We start from the raw sequence: 12,980 nt of genomic DNA, 5'->3' as shown, positions 1-12,980 counted from the left end.
GAGTCCTCCAACCTCAGTTCTATAGCCTTTAATTTAGTATTTAATTTCTCAGTGTCTTCTTTCTCCAAGTCTGTCTTACTCTGGTCTTTCCCAAAGAGGATATACAAAACTTTAATCATCAATGAAAAAAATTATTTGTAAGTGGGGAAAAACAAACTCAATTGGAATCCAGAAGCACTGAGATATTGTGTCTTCCTCCATTTCCAACATAGACAATAATCTCCAGTCTCAAAACCTCTCCCCTAAGACTTTATTTTCTTAGACCCAGCTTCCCTTCAAGACTGTAGAAGGATGGAAGTTTGAGGCTTCTCCATCTGTCTCTGGCCCCTGCTTCCAGAGAGAGGTCTTTTTCCTGCTTCCCATTCTGGGAAGTTATTGGGTCCACAAGTGTTTGCTACTCTGTCCTGCATGATTCAGGCCAGCAACAGCCTCTTCTCAAATGAATTTAGTTTCCTGCCTTGGCCAGGAAAGTCTGGCTTTGAGAAGCTTGCTTGTGTTAAAGAGACACTTTTATTTTTTTAGCAAGGGCTTCCTAAAAGAAGTTTCTGGTTTGCTGCTCTGGCTTTATATCAGTTTTTTTCCTGCAGCCAGCTGGAAGCATTGCTGCTTTATGTGTGTTGCAGGGTGTGTGTGTGTGGGGGGGGTAATCTGTCTAATCAAGAAGCCTTGAGCTCCTGCCTTAGGAACTGCAGTTGCTCTCTTCATAAACAGAACTAAAAAATTTCTCTGTAGTTTTCCTTTCCATGTAAATACAGACCCACATTGGGCACCAGAGTGTTAAGGTTATTTTTATAAAGCTGAGTTTGTTTCTCAGTTTCTCTTTTAACCCAGCTATCAAAAAAATAGTTGGGACTCTATTATATTATTTTAACAATCTTCACAGCACAGAAACTGAGCAGTTATTAATCTATTCTTAAGCCTATAAGCTAATTTGGTCTTCACCCACCATATGGCCCAGAGATTCTTGCACTTTGTAGCTTTTCTTGTTCTGCCTCTCTCTCCAGGTGTCTCCTGGGCCTCTCCCATAGCTCAACCCCTTACTTTCTCTTCTAACTCCTCCTCCCCTGGCTGGCAGCAAGTCCAGCCCTATTCTTTCACCTGCTCAGTGATTTGCTGTAAGGTTCTTTATTGTCATATCAGGGTACAATTGGGGAACAGTGTTTAAACAACATTGAGACAGAAAATTCTCAGGACAAGGACTGCAACCAGACATGGGGGTTATAGATATCAGCATTTGAATTATACAATACCCTTATGTCTGCAAGTGACCACAAAAATTCTACCAGAGAACGCCTAAAGCTCATAAACACCTTCAGCAAAGTGGCTGGATACAAAATTAACTTTAAAAAAATCAGTAGCCTTCCTATATACAAATGATAAATGGGCTGAGAAAGAAATCAGGGAAACAACACTCTTCACAATAGCCACAAATAATATAAAATACCTTGGTGTAACTCTAACCAAGTAAATGAAAGACCTGTATGAGAAAAAAAAAACATCAATTCTTTGAAGAAAGAAATTGAAGAAGATATAAGAAGATGAAAAGATCTCCCATGGATTGGTAGGACTAACTTAGTAAAAGTTGCCATCTTAGCAAAAGCAATCTACAGTTTCAAGGCAATTCCCATTAAAATGCCAACCCAATTCTTTACAGATCTTGAAAGAGCAATTCTCAGCTTCATATGGAAAGATTAAAAAACCCAGGATAGTGAAAATAACCCTGTAAAGCAAAAAGAACTTCTGGAGTTATCACCATCCTTGATTTCAAATCATACTACAAAGGAATAGTAATTTTAAAAATGCATGGTATTGGCATAAAAACAGACAAGCTGATCAATGGAAATGAATTGAAGACCCCGAAATGAACCCTCATGCCTATGGACATCTGATTTTTGACAAGGAATCCAAAAGCATACAATGAAAAAAGAGAGCATCTTCAACAAATGGATCTGCTCTAACTGCATGTCTACATGTAGAAGACTTCAAACAGATCCATAATTATCACCCTATGCAAAACTCAAGTCTAAGTGAATCAAAGACCTCAACATAAAACCAGATACATTAAATCTAATGGAAGAGAGAGGGGAGAAGAGCCTTGAACCCATTGGTACAGAAGACAACTTTCTGAACAGAACACCAACAGTTCAGGCTCTAAGATCAACAATTTATAAATGGGACCTCATGAAACTGAAAAGCTTCTGCAATGCAAAGGACACTGTCAATAGGACAAAACAACAGCTTATGGAATGGGACGAGATCTTCCCCAACTGTACATCTGTCAGAGGGCTAATATCCAAAATATATAAAAAAACTCAAGAAACAAGACATCAATCAATCAAATAACCCACTTAAAGATGTGATACACTACCAGGCATGAATTCTCTCCTATTGATAATATGTAGTTGGCTGGATTTACAGTATCACGAATGAATTCCCTCTCTCTGAGTGGACCTTATGTAAATTTAGGCAGCTGGTAGTTACTCCCAAGATAAAAATGCCATAATTGCACCTCTGGGCATATCTTCTGAGGCTAGCTGTTTTCTGGTTCATGAGTATTACAGCCAGCTAGGACTGTTGATTACTTTTATTTCTTGGCAGCTTGTATAGAACCTTTGGATGGAAGCTAGTCTTCATGGGGAAGGCTGCCAACCCACTTCCAGCTCAGTTCTTCTAAGCCAGCAGCTCTCAACATGTGGGTCATAGCCAGCCAACTACATGTTGTCAACGGGAGGGAATTCATGGCTGGTACTGTAAATCCAGCCAACTACATATTATCAATGGGAGAGAATTCACACCTGGTAGTGTAAACCTAGCTAACTACATGTTGCCAATGGCAGGGCATTCGTGGCTGGTACTGTAAACCCAGCCAAATACATGTTGCTAGAGAGAAGTCATAGAGCCTAAAGGAGAATCTACTACTGCCGTTTTCCTAAACCAATACAAGGTCCAACTGAATTCTATATAATAATCATTATAACCACAGATAAACATAGCTTTTCCCTCTTGTCAAAGAAGCTTCTTTTTCAGCAGATAGGGACCATTACAGAAATTCACAATTGGTCAAAATTCAGAGAAAAAGTGACTGTTGCCCATCCCTAAGGGGCACATCTATAGATAGTTTCTTGTACACATGACAAGCAAGCTTCATCTATGAAATCTCAGCAATACATCTACCTAAACAAGACCTGCATAGTGACAACACCAGATGACATGATCACATGAGTGAGGAAAGTTTGACGAGGCTCCACCCATACATGAAGAGCTATAGGTAATCAGTGTAATATTTTGGGAGTCTCTTGGACAGCCTTGACTAATAGCTCAGAAGAGGGCTTCTCGTCTGGTCTTGGGATTATTGTTAGGTGTATCTTGGAGGGAGCATTGTCAACCCAGATACAAAGTTTTTACTTAAACTGTGTATGTATATTTATACAACCACTTCTGTGAATTATAGTTATCTTTATGCAGAAAATTAATAATATTGTTCTTATGACATTTTCCAAACATCCTTACTGTTATTTTACCCTCCTCCTTCCTTTAAAAATATCTCCCAGCCGGGCGTGGTGGCGCATGCCTTTAATCCCAGCACTCGGGAGGCAGAGGCAGGTGGATTGCTGTGAGTTCGAGGCCAGCCTGGTCTACAAAGTGAGTCCAGGATGGCCAAGGCTACACAGAGAAACCCTGTCTCGAAAAACCAAAAAAAAAAAAAAAATCTCCCTCACCCATCCGTAATTAGCACTCCTCAATTTTCCCATTTCCCCATTAGATCGCTTGTACCCTACTACTCCCCTATCTGTTGCTCCCCAATGTCAGCAATATTCCATTTTTTGCTTTCAGCACTTATTCCAGGATATCTGGAGATGTGGAGCTAGGAACCTCAGATGAGAAAAAAAAAATTGATGTTTGTCTTTGATGTTTTCTAGTTCCATCAATTTACCTGCAAATTTCATGATTTCACTTTTCTTTGCAGCCGAAGAGTGTTCCATATGTGTCTACGGACTGCCTTTTCATTATCCACTAATCAGCTGAAGGACATTAAGTTGCTTCCATTCCTTAGCCTTTGTGACTAGAATAGCAGTGAATATGATTGCGCAAGTATTTGCAGCGTATGACGCGGAGTGCAAAGGAGTTGTACAGCTGCATCATATAGTAGGTTTATGTTTACCCTTTTGCGAATTCTCCACAGTGGATCAACCAGTTTGCAATCCTCCCAACAGTGAAAGAGAAATTCCTTTCCCCAAATTCCTCCCAGCATTTGTATTGGTTGTTTTATTGATCTCTGCCATTCTAAACAGGCAAAAGATAAATCTTAAGGTTGTTTTGATTTGCATTTCTCTAATTGCTATGGATGATAAACATTTTTGAGATATTTCTTGCCCTCCACTTTTTGGTTCTTTTTGGGAACTCTTTGCTCAGGGAGAATCTGAATTTGATCCCTAGAAACTGAGTAAAAAAAAAAAATCTGGAAAAAAATGTGGGTGTGGTGGCATACACTTGTAATCCCAGAGCTGAAGAACTAGAAACAGGCAGGTTCTTGGGGTTTTGGCCAGGCGGCCTGGCTTAATCAGCCTAGCTCCATGCCAGTGAAGAATCCCTGTTTACAAAACAAGATCTGTGACACCCGAGGCACAACATTCGAGGTTACCTTCTGGCCTGCACACACATGTGTATGAAGCACACACACACCCATGAGCACAGTTGAAAAATTCATTCACACTGTTGCTTCATGATGAACTTGTTCATTCTCTTTGCAAGATGAATGTTCACTATGCGATGAACAGCTTTAATTCTGACCATAAAGGCATGTCTCATGGTGATTGGGTTAAGCAAATGAAAGCGTCCAGTTTGAGATGATGGAAAATCTCATTGGGAAATAGAAGTTTTGTGCCTTTATTTTAACAACAACAACAACAACACAAGCCTGAATCTCTTGGGTGAAGATTAGAAAGTCTCCTGTCCCTATCATGAACTGTGGGGTTTGACATTGGAGTGTGACCTACACTAGATTTTCAATCAAGGGAAACAGCAGTCTGATCACATGGGGGGGGCAGGTGATTATGAAGAGCTCTTTTGCCACCTTGTATACTTTATTTTCCCTCTCTATGCCTTAGTGTTTGAATCTGAAAATGATGACATCTATATTTTATTTCTCTTGCCAAAAAAAAAAAAACCCATAAAATAAAGTTGATTAGAGAATTCTGAGTGAAAAAAAATGAGGTACAGAGAATTCTCAATAGAGAAATCTCTAATGGCTGAGAAGCAATTAAAGAAAGTCCTTAGTTATCAGGGAAATGCAAATCAAAATGACTCTGAGATTTCATCTTACACCTGTCAGAATGGCTAAGGTAAAACAAAACAAAACAAAACAAAACCTCAAGTGAGAGTGCATGCTGGCAAGGATGCTGAGCAAGGGGTACACTCCTCCATTGCTGGTAGTAGTGCAAACTTGTACAACCATTGTGGAAATCAGTCTGGAAGTCTCCTAGAAAATCGGGAATAGATCTACTTCAAGTCCCAGTTATACCATTCCTGGGTATATACCCAAAAGATGTTCCACCACAAAACAAGGACACTTGCTCAACTATATTTGAGGCAGCTTTATTTGTAATAATCAGAAGCTGAAAACAACCCACATGTCCCTCATTTGAAAAATGGATGTCAGGGGCCATGCAGGAGGAACAGCAAAACAGCTCTAAAACTCCTGGAGTGTGGCTCACCAGTTCCCACAACTACAGTGGGTATCTTGGAGAAGCATAATCCCGAGGACTATGTGTCCTGAGGACTTCGTGCTGTTATGGAGCATAGCTCTGTTTGATGCTCTTGTGGGCACCACATCCCTCATAATATATAAGTTGTGTGAGAACTCTGAGAGGGCTTCCAGCCCCTCACTAGGCAATATCACTGACACAGTAATAATGCTTGATCTTTTTCATGCATTACTGATGGAGCAGATTAATGATTCAACAATCATTGAAAACAATGTACAGATGTTGATTGCTGGCAATAACCATTAGAACCCTTAGAACAAATTTGGAAATTTTGATTCTTTAACAAGGTTAGGTAAAGATGTTTTTGCTAGTGGTTCTGATGCAGAAAATATTAGGAGCAACTTGAAGTTAAAGGGGAAAACACTCTTAATAGTAAAGCTAGTGATGTTTTGTGGTTGGTGAGCAAGAACAGTAGCCCAGGGTAGCACTGGCTAATGTGACTCTTTCAAGCTGGACTGGTGACTGAGGCAATAATTAATTTCCTTATACCTGTATTTTGCCATCACCTTTCTGATATGATTTAATAAAAATTATTAACAAGTAGATGCGCACCTTAAAGATTTAAAGTAGAAATGACTGATTTTTTAATATAAAAGTTTGGGTTTATTATTCTAAGATTTTTCTAAGATTACCTTTTAAGAAAATTTAATTTCCCTTTGTAACCACAAATTGCAACCTTCTGGTGAAGAAAAGCTGGCTGAGAAATTACCTTGATTGCTCATACTTTGTAAATATATAACAAATTGCTTAGTTACAAATGTATATGGATTCTTGGGAATAATTTTTCACTCATAATACATAAAACAATTTGATCATATCAGGGTTTTGGGAAGCCCTTAATTTTGTTCTTATGTATATTAATTGTAAGCATTCACTTAAAGAAAAATAGAAGGTAACCCCATTGTGATTTTTGTATGCTTGCAAGATTTTGCTGGGATATATAAGCTGTGGGAAAAAGAATAAAGTTGTGACTTGCACTTTAGAGCTTGTTCCAGCCGTCAAATGTGTATATGTACATGTGTAGGGGTGGATTGGAATCTATTTCCATTCACTCAATATATGTGTGTGTGTGTATGTGTATGTATGTATGTATGTATGTATGTATGTATGTGTATGTATGTATGTGTGTGTATGTATGTATGTATGTATGTATGTATGTATGTATGTATGTATGTGTCTGAGTAAATTTAGAGAAGCTTGTAGAAGAAGCTGTTGGAATCTACCTGCTGGAGTTTGTCTTCCTTCATCATCAAGTGTAAGTGTGTGTGTGTGTGTGTGCGCGCGCACAAGGTGTGTATGTCGAGGGGTCTTTTTCTCTCCCTTTCTTCTCTTTTAACTGCTTACCACAATCAAGTGGAAGCCCTCACTTCCCATAACCAGTGGAAGCCCCCACTAGGAGCCAATGGCCCTAGCCCCAGCTCACCATAATAAGTATGAGACCCACTAGGACGCTATCAGCACTGGACTGCCACCAGCAATTTCATTATGGCTCCTTAGTTACCCAGAGAGAGAGTCTGCTGGATGACCAGTCAGACATCAGTCTGTGCCCTAACTCAGTTTACCCTGTGGTATTAAATCAGCTAGTCTTCAACAAATGGTTAAAGAAAATTTGATACCTTTACACAAAGGAGTACTACCCAGCTATTAAAATCAAAGAAACCAAGCAATTTGCAGGCAAATGGGTGGAAACAGAAAAGATCTTCCTGAGTGAGGTAACCGAGACCCAGAAAGACAATCATAGTGTATATTCACTTATAGGTGGATATTACCTATAAAGTACAGGATAACCATGCTACAATCCACGTATCCAAAGAAGTCAAGGAGGGCTCACATGAAGATGCTGAATCTCATTGAGAACAGGAAATAAAATAGACATCTGAGATAGATGGAGGGAGGGAACTGGGTGGGAGAGAGGATGAAGAAGGTAACAGAGTAGGGACCAGTGTGCTGAGACCAGGGGTGAGGGGGTGGGTGGGAGGACAGGGAGAGAGAGTGGAAATCAGTAGGGGCGCATCTCTGGGACAGGAGCCTCCTTGAAGTCCATGGAGGTGACCTTGGGGGAGACTTCTAGCAGCTGTGGTCAAGGAGCCTGAAGTAGCCACTTCCTGTAGCCAGGTGGGACATCTAGTCGAGGGAGGAAGACACCAACCCACCCATAACACCTTAGACTCAAAATTGGTCTTATGTACAAGAAGTGTAGGGGGTAAAGATGGAACAGAGATTGAGGGAATGGTAAACCAATGACTGGCCTAACTTAAGACCCTCCCCATGGGAGAGAGCCAACCACTGTCACTATTAATAATACTCTGCTTTGATTGCAGACAGGAGCCTAGCATAACTTTCTCCTGAGAGGTTTCATCCAGCAGCTGATGGAAACAGATGCAGAGACTCACAGCCAAACAATAGGCTGAGCTCTGGACATTCTCAGGAAGAGCAGGAGGAAGGATAAAGGGAGCCAGAAGGGTAAAGGATGCTACCAGAAGACCTACAGAGTCAACAAACCTGAGCTCATAGGGCTCACAGAGATTGAACCATTAACCAAAGAGCATTCACGGACTGGACCTAGACTCCCCTTACACATATGTAGCAGATGTGCAGTGGTATCATGTGGAGCTCCAATAGGAGCAGGGGCTGTCTCTGACTCTGTTGCCTACCTTTGGATCCCTTCCCACTAGCACGGCTGCCTTATCAGAACCCAGTGGGAGAGGAAGCACTTAGTCCTGCTGTGACTTGAGGTGCCTGGATGGGTTGGGGGCCTTCTTTTTTCTGAGGAAAAGGAGAGGCGGGAGTTGGGAGGAGGGGTGTGAGGGTGGGACAAGAAGGAGAGAAAGGAGGGTGCAGGGATCAAGTTGTAAATACATTAAATTAAGAAATAAGTGGGGGAAAGGGGTATGGAAACCTTGGGCCTTGTTCCCTCTTTCTATATTGCCATACACGAGGAGCCTCTCTCATTTCCAGCACTGCACCTTTTGAGTTGTAACTTAGCTAGAAGCCTTCACTAAAATTGTCGATTTTCGTGTTATGCTTTTTTAATATTCCCCCCAAATAATGAGTCAAATAAATTCCCTTTCTTTATAATCACAAAGCATCAAATACTTTATCAAAGTAATGGGAAGACAGTTTTGATTATATGTGAAGAATCTTAGGTTCATTATACTAATGAGATTATGGAATTAATGACTGTGGTTGAATTTATCTTGGAGAATAAGCTTCTTCTATGAAAGTAGATGCTTCCTAGCCCCCAAAAAGCACTGTATTCATTGTTGCTATGTAGTAATTATGATTTCATGATGAGTCTCCAACAGTGGAGTTTCATGTACACTTAACACATATAAATTCTATATGTATAGTTCTCTGGTAAAACACATGTAACATGTGTGAACTTTTGCCTAAATAACATAGCCTAAGTATGTTAAGTCTTTAAAAATATATATTTGTTATATTTTGGTATTTTTTTCTGTATTATATACTAACTTTTAATAATAATTAAAAAATCTATCATGAATTTAAAGAAAAGAATTTGTACATTTAAAATAAACCAGGCATGATGCCCTGGTCCTCGGGTCCCTTCCCCCACTCCCGTCAGCAGGGTTAACATAAGGCCCTGGTTCTCTGGACAAACAAAACACATCAACAAAGATGACTCCGTGTCAAGAGAAAGGTGGCTCCTAGGGAGCGAGGAGACCAAATCCCCGCAGCCCAGTCTTACAGCCAGCCAGCGGTGAGGAGGCACTGCCCCTTCCCGCCTACATGCTAGTATATTTTGGGATTTGTGCTTTGTTTGGTTTTAATTTCTCCTTTTATTAATGCTTAATATACAAAATAATGGGTCATAAAACATTTTTAAATAGCATAGAATTTTGTTTATATTCCTTTGACAGAGTTTTACAAAAAGGAAATCTTTGAACTTATCGCCACAATAAACAATATTATTTTCTTGTGAAAAAAAATTAAGTGGGGGCCACTTCTTTTCAGTACAATTCATAATAAACATATACAACATGGTTGAGGAATCAAAAATTGTTTAATAGTCTTCATTTAAAAAACAGGAAGTAGCTGTGTTTTCAAGATATTCACATCACAGCCGTTATAATTTAGAAAGAGGCTAGAAGAAGCATGCAAATTTAAGCTGAGTGAGGTGCTGGGTGTGGGCAGGTCACTGGCTCTGAACAAAGACTCTGAGGAGCTTCCCAGAGCCTGGCCCTCATCAGGCACAGACAGCAGGGATTGCAGGCTGGAAAAAGGTAGGTGCAGAGATTTGCCTACGTAGGTTTTCAGCATGATGGCTTTTAATTTACTGCATGAATATAGAACACCTCAATGGAAAACTGAGATCACCTTTCACTACACAACTAGTGTTTTGAATTGAGGTTGAGTTGCACATTTAAGTGTACCTTAGAAGGCAGTTTTTTTGATGCAAAGAATAAGTAAAAGGACAAGGAAAAGAAAAAGGCTTGGTAAAGTGGCACCAATGGCTCAGTTATCTCATAAACCACAGGTCATGGCTAGGTGTACAGTACCTTTTAGGCCATTTAAATAACTTATGGCTACCACAAAATGTAAACACCACTGTTGTATTATTGAGGGTATCTTGCCACATTCAACCTTAGATGAAAAACTACAAGCAATAACTGGCTACTAGAGAAGGAGGACCAGTCCCTGATGGGTGGTCCAATCCTACATGCTCAACTCTAAAGACATATACATATGAACACCATTATATGAACCCAACTGTGTGTGTAAGCATAGGCAGATGTAACAAGAATAATTAAAGAAAAATAGGCCATGAATATGAAAGGGAGTGGAGGAACACGGGGAATTTTTGAGGGAGGACAGGGTGGCGGTAGAAATGATGTAATTACAGTTCTCACATATGAAATTAACCAAAATAAAATAAGTAATAATATATGGAAGAGAAAATAAAGACTTTAAGAAGGTCCCAACTGGGTGTTGTATGAAATTGTTTTAATTTCTACTCTTTCTCTATTGCCACAGCATCAACAACTTGAAGGCAATATTTAGATTATTGACTGATCATTTCACACGCAGTGTTTTTTATTAATTCATTTATATTACATCTCAATTGTTATCCCATTCCTTCTATTCTCCCATTCCTCCCTCCCTCCCACTTTCACCCTATTCCCCTCCTCTATGACTGTGACTGAGGGGGACCTCCTCCCCCTATATATATGATCATAGGATATAAAGTCTCTTCTTGGTAGCCTGCTATCCTTCCCCTGAGTGCCACTGGGCCTCTGCATCAAGGAGACAATATGGGGCACCAGAGTTCGTGTGAAAGTCAGTCCCCACTCTTGACTCATCTGTGGAGAATGGCCTGCCCATTGGCTAGATCTGGGTAGGGGTTCGAAGTTTACTACACATATTGTCCTTGGTTGGTGCCATAGTTTGAGCAGAATCCCTGGTTCCAGATCCACCCATCATAATGTTCTTCTTGTAGGTTTCTAGGAACCTCTAGTTCCTTCTATTTCCCCATTCTTCCATACTTCTCTCACCTAGAGTCCCAATAAGATGTCCTCACCTCTATCCCACTTTGTTGGTAGATGAAGACTTTCATGGGACATGTCCCTTGGGCTAGTGTCCAGTTATAAGTGAGTATATACCATTTGAGTCTTTCTGCTTCTGGATTAACTCACTCATTATCATCATTTCTAGCTCAATCCATTTGTCCACACATTTCTGGAATTCCTTGTTTTTAATAGCTGAACAGTATTCCATAGTGTAAATGTACCACAGTTTCTTTATCCATTCTTCTGCTGAGGGACACTTAGGCTGTTTCCATGTTCTGGTTATTATTAATAAGGCCACTACGAATATGGTTGAGCATATGTCCTTGTTGTGTGCTGGTGCACTTCCAAGAAGTGGAATAGCTGGGTCTTGAGGAAGCCCTACTCCCAGTTTTCTGAGATAGTACCAGATAGATTTCCAAAGCGGCTGTACTAGTTTGCATTCCCACTAGTAATGAAGTAGTGTTCCTCTTTCCCCACATCCTTGCCAGCATGTGGTGTCGCTTGAATTTTTTTATCTTAACCATTCTGATGGGTGTAAGATGGAATCTCAGAGTCATTTTGATTTGTATTTCTCTGATGACGAAAGACGTTGAGCATTTCTATAAGTGTTTCTCAGCCATTCGATATCCCTCTGTTGAGAATTTTCTGTTTAGTCTTAAGCCCTATTTCTCAATTAGGTTATTTGTATTGGTGGTGTTTAATTTCTTGAGTTCTTTATATATTTTGGATATTAGACTTTTGCCAGATGTAGGGTTGGTGAAGATCTTTTCCCAGTCTGTAGGCTGCCGCTTTATTCTGTTGAGTGTCTCTTGCCTTACAGAAGATTCTCAGCCTCATGAGGTCCCATTTATTAATTGTGGACCTTAAGGCCTGGACTATTGGTGTTCTGTTCAGAAAGTTGTCTCCTGTGCCAATGTTCACACACTCTTCTTTTAAATATATTTTATTAATTTATTCATATTACATCTCAATTGTTATCCCATCCCTTGTATCCTCCCATTCCTCCCTCCCTCCTATTTTCCCCTTACTCCTCTCCCTTGTGACTGTGACTGAGGGGGACCTCTTCTCCCTGTAAATGATAAGAGGGTATCAAGTCTCTTCTTGGTAGCCTGCTATCCTTCCTCTGAGTGCCACCAGGCCTCCCCATCCAGGAGACGTGTCACACACACTCTTAATAGCCTTCTTTCATAATGTTAATCTCTGTCTCCCACATACTACTTCAATAATCCACCAGTTAAAACAATATCTGCTCCATGCAGAATTTGGTGCAGATACATGGGATGGAGGCTGAGCACCCAGCCTAACATGCTTAGTCAGCTCCTGAGATGGAGTGTGATCTGGACTAGGTCTCAAAACATCCACGCAGGCCACAAGCTGAAGCCGCTGATGCAGATGTTTGTCAGTGAAGAGATTGGAAAGACTCTTAGCAATTTGAAGATCAGAAAGAAGCTTGGAAGCACTTGTGCCCAAGGCACTCTTTCACAGATGAAGGCACAGTGATCCAGAAAATGTTAATAACCAGAATTCACACCTCAATGAAAGAGCTAGGAGAACACTCCGGATTATTGGATCATTTATGTGTATAGATGTTTCGTCTGCAATACATGTCTGCATGCCACATGCATCCTGGTGCCCAAAGAGACTAGAAAAGGTGTTGGGTATCCAGGAATTAGAATTACAGATGATA

This window comes from Acomys minous (genome assembly GCF_964271855.1).
Source record: "Acomys minous genome assembly, chromosome: 2".
Taxonomy (NCBI): Eukaryota; Metazoa; Chordata; class Mammalia; order Rodentia; family Muridae; genus Acomys; species Acomys minous.
The sequence above is the reverse complement of the archived record's forward strand: the minus strand, read 5'-3'. Positions refer to the sequence as shown.